We start from the raw sequence: 5029 nt of genomic DNA on the forward strand, positions 1-5029 counted from the left end.
ATATAATATTTTATTATTATCATATATTCGAACTTCTGTTTTTAATTTACAAATAAAATTGTGGCAATTTTCCTTTAACATCCTAATATCTATAAAAACACTGCTAAAATTTAATTTATTATAAATACTTCAAACATTTAGACATACTAAATCGGAACATGAATGTACGAACCCTATACTGAGCAGGAGTTATCAGGAACTGATATAGCACAGAAGGGCTGCATAGATATCATGGCTATACAAGAGATGCGATGGACTGGCAAAGGTCATACGTATATAAAAGGAAAATATTTCATGAGAGGATAGACAGGGATTTGGAGTAGCACTTATGGTTCCGATTAAAATAAAATTCGCGATCCTTGATTTCTAACCAATTTACCAAAGGTCAATTGCTGAGATCCAAAAGGTAGTGTTTGATCTTGTACTGGTATCCACAAACAACTTCAGCTGTGTAAATGATGTGAGATCCTGAAGAGGGTATGACATTAACTCAGATTGCTTACTAATTATGAAACTTCATCCGAGATTAAAACATACAGAAAAGAAACACCTGCTTTTGAATGCACAGTGGAATACAAAATAGCTAAAGATGGAAGAAGGTTTACCATAAACGTAGTGTGGGGAGCCAAGATAAGGTACCCTCATAATTACTAATTTGATGATGAATATGCACAGACAATCTAGAAACATAATGAAACATGATTCACATAGATTTATAAACCTAATAGAATATCATATAAACTGAAGTAAATTTACTAATTACTTGATTCTTTTTAAAAAGAAACATTAAAAAAATGCACTGGAAAATTAGTTGTATTTTTTTCATTGGCGTGACCGTGGAGGTCCAAAGCCTCGCGCGATGTACTTAAGGAACATTACGCGAGTTAAATAGCATAAAAAATCAGTGAAGACTAAAATGACTTTATTCTAATATATTTACAAGAACTACATGTTACTCAGTCTCTATCTTCTAACTTATATCTTACTTAGCTATCTAGTCTAGAAAATATATATGTACTCTGGAGAAGAGGGGATAGAAATATAATGAAAATAGGAGAAGGGGTTTTGACCAATCGGATAATTTTAGGAGACTAGGTGGGGGAGGTAGAGAGCCTATGAGATTTAAAAGTAAAGTATTTGGAAGGCGTGGCTAAAAGTTGTGTGGTCTGAATTCTAAGAAGGATACCAGGGCCTAGGACTCTTGTGCACTTACCCACATATGTTAACTATAAAATAGCTTGACTGATGCAAGTCCATTGTTAGATGACAGCATGTACCTGCTCGAGTACCATTTACCATTGCCTTTTGATATAGGATTCTAAGGATTTGAAAGGCCTGTTAGAATGGTTTCAAGGGCCGTATGGGGACGTAGTTGTTTTTATTGAGTTTCTTTTGTAATGAAATGTGAACACAAGGAACCATATGTCTAAAGTGACCGAACCTACAGTTGGGCAATGGGCAATTGTTTAAATTTATAATGCTGGTTTCTTAACTCGCGTTTTCTGACGTGATTTTCGTTGGGTGGGTCCGTCACTCCCACGCCTATTATTGTGAGGGCCACCCATTGGCTATCAGGCCTCACAATTGCCCGGGGGGAGATTATCAGTGAGTATTGCGTAATATTTATGCCTGAAAAAATCCCGGGTAGGGCCGGGCTCGAACTCGCAATCTATGGGTTGATAGACAGGCGCGTTACGCAGTGGGTTGATACGCAGACGCGTTTTAATACTATTAAAAATGTTTCCTTAACTATACTTGACGTAGTTTTCATCGATGTAAACCAAAATAACTGATTTTTTTTCCACTGAGTTCTTGTACCTTATAGCATAGAAAACTTTGCCGAATCTTCTACCTAGAATATATTTTCCAAAAATATCAGTTGATTGGTTGGTCTAATCTGGTTCTCAACACTTGAATTAGACCAGATACAATATGTACCACACTGACTGACTGTGACTATTTATGTACCATAAAGTGACTACTGGAACATTTATCTCGGTCTATATTGTTTTTTGTTTTACAAAAAATGAAGTACTTACAGAAATTTCCAAGTTAAACAATCCGAGATCGTTTCTGAAGTGACTCGCAGCTTCTCCAGTAATCTCCTTCTTCCCAATGAAACTCTTCGTGGCTGTCCTCCCGTTCCCAAGAACTACTTTCACTGTAATTCTGAGAATGGTTGAAGCGTAGTTTTCTCCCTTCGGTAAAGCTGGCTCCGAATTAATTTCGATTATTCTCTTTATTTTAGAATCATTGAAAAAATTTTTAAGAACTACTTCAAATACTTCTTTGTCCATTCCTGAAACAGAATAATGCAATTATATTTACGAATATTAGGTAGTAAAAAAAAAATGTCTTCCATGCTTTTAGGCATTTTTTACAAGGCCCCTTCTGCTTCTTAAACTGCTTTCTGCCATTATGAAAATATTACCACCAAACATTAAATTCTGGATATATTCCAGACGCATTTACCTATTTCCTAGATTCAGTTTTTTGTTTCTTTCATTCATTATAATTTCTAACGTTATACATTTTGTGTTCTTCCCCTTTCACTCTGGATATGCAACCTAAATATAGTTTTGTGTTATCTGTGCAATAATTAAGTTCTCCAAGGTAACACTCCGGGAGGGGGAGGGGGGGTCAATGGATTTGTTTTAATATATTCCAAAGAAAATTATCAAAATTTTGATTTCGAAGAACATTGTGTACATTAAAATATAGTATAAGAATCATTACGATTGATATAACCAACACATAAACATAATGAAGACAGTGTGAATACTATTTAATTTTAACTCAATACAATAATATATATATAAACATAACGTGGCTTGGGTAAAGTAGTAAATCCTCTCGTATCCATTCCTTACAATCTAAAATCCTTGATGAACCTTATTACGTCACAAATAAACTCATCCATGCAGATTTGGCTCAACATAAATATACCTTCTTTCATTCCAGAATCCATACCCACCCAAACCCGTTTAGATTTTAATCTCATATCCTTACCAATCCCTGATATTTCGCCAAAGGATCTGAAAAGAAGATGGCTAAGGGATCTTCTAATTTAAAGCTATGATTGAAGTACCCCCATTGGTTTGTTCCTAAGATGATCATTTGTTCTGAAAGATCTATCGCATATACTTATTTTATTTTATTTTTTTGTAAATTTCAATCAATAAATTTTTAAACTTTTGAACAGTCCACAAAATTTTGAATTTTATTCTTAAATATTTCAATATTGCTCCTCACACTAACAAAAATTTGAAGAGGTGTTTACAGCCTTCATAGACAGTCATTATAACATTATATCTATGGTTTACATTCAAATGACTTTCCAGTATGAGGGCCCCTTTAAAGCTTCAGAAGGTATCGAATAAAAAACAGTAACCTGCATGAAACAAAATTATAATAGTTTGTACTGGAAGATATTGATTGACCGTGAGTAAAGATGAAAGGAATATGGTCCGGGTGCGGTCAAAAAACTAAAATAGTAGAATTATACTATTTTAATGAGCCAACGTTTCGCCCCACGTTGCAGGGCTTCTTCAGGGCTAAAAAAAGGTACAAACACATAGTTACATAAGGAAAACAAAAACATAAGTGTAAAATAACAGGGGTATAAAATGTAAAAAAGTAAGATATAATAAGGAAAATTAAAGGTAGTAAATAGTAAATGTAAAGGGTAATAGTAACAAATAGATAACAAAAGAAATATTAAAGAAAATACAAATAAAGAGATGTAAATCTTTATTTGCATTTTCTTTAACAGTTAATAACAAAAAAAAGATACACACTCAGGGACCTGAGAAAAATCTCAATTGTTTATCTATGCTGATCTGTGTAAATTAAATGAGGAAATACAGAATTATCTGTAATTATAATATATATTGTTTATTATATTCAATCCCCCCCCCATTCCATTCCTAATGTTATTACCTACGATAAATTAAAAAATATATTGATTAGAAAGGAGAAAGTGAACAAACAAAATATAATTGATTTTAATAAAATTACAGTTGCTAGTTAACGTTCTCCATTACATTTTACGACTATATAAGTTTAATATTATTATTATTATTATTGGCGCTAGACCGTGGAGGTCCAAAGGCGCGCGCGATGTGCTAGGGAAATACATTTCTTCACATGGTTTTTTCATTGGGTGGGATCGTCACTCGCACGCCTATTAGTTTAATATTAGTTTTCTAAAATATTTGGCTCTCGGGGAGTATATAATGCAATACTACTCCCTTTTCCACCACAAGTATTATTTAATTACAAAATCAAGTGTAATTTAGATATTAAAAAAGGAATTTAAACCCGGTTAGACTATTTCAATGAAACTATGATCAATTTGATATTAAAGACCAATTTTACATTGCTTTGCCGAGTTTGGTTAAAGTTGTCAGACGTTTCCTAGAAAATCTTAAAAAAGAGCAAAATCGATTATACAAAGTAGCCTTTACGATTGATCGATTTTAACGAAACAGTTGCTGTAACATCCTTCCCAAAATATGTAATTTAAATTTTTGAAATTTAAGCTAGGTTGACCTTACACAGTGTTTCCCGAGACAGGGTGACCTCAAGCCGTGCATTTCCCCTTACTATGTACTCCATATATAGTTAAGAGAATATAAAATGACAATTGTTGACAATGTTTAGTGTTTGATTTAGGAGTTGATTTAATTAGAGTGCTACCAATGGGCAGTACCATCAGAACTGTGATAAAATTTACTGATTATAATTATTATAATCTACAGTTGTAAATTTCAATAAATATATATATAAAAAAAAAGGATTGATTTGGAACATGGACAAGATGTAGTCTAAAACGTCATCCAAAAATAAAAAATGAATGAAATTTTAAGTGTTTTGATTGACACAGGCCGTTTTACTAGACTTGAAAATTTAGGCTCAGCCACCCCCAACACGTGTATTTTCGTCGGTAACTCTCATTAAAAATCTCATCTCGATCGCGATACGTTCCCTTACTATATATACATACATATATATATATATATGTATATAT

At 33.0% G+C, this 5029-nt stretch overlaps 1 protein-coding gene and 1 long non-coding RNA gene across 2 annotated transcripts in view; both read right to left on the minus strand.

Moving 5' to 3' along the window:
- The window catches only part of LOC106690965 (uncharacterized), a 35394-nt gene that overhangs the window by 5824 nt on the left and 24541 nt on the right, over positions 1-5029 (minus strand). The gene's annotated exons all lie outside the window — the stretch shown is intronic.
- LOC136796588 (uncharacterized) overlaps positions 906-5029 on the minus strand; it is a 5314-nt gene continuing 1190 nt past the window's right edge. The window contains exon 2 of the long non-coding RNA XR_010844333.1: positions 906-2299. This is a non-coding gene — a long non-coding RNA (uncharacterized lncRNA). The remainder of the gene's footprint in view (positions 2300-5029) is intronic.

The sequence above is a fragment of the Halyomorpha halys genome, unplaced genomic scaffold (assembly GCF_000696795.3).
Source record: "Halyomorpha halys isolate HHAL.00 unplaced genomic scaffold, Hhal_1.1 Scaffold1995.1, whole genome shotgun sequence".
NCBI lineage: Eukaryota > Metazoa > Arthropoda > Insecta > Hemiptera > Pentatomidae > Halyomorpha > Halyomorpha halys.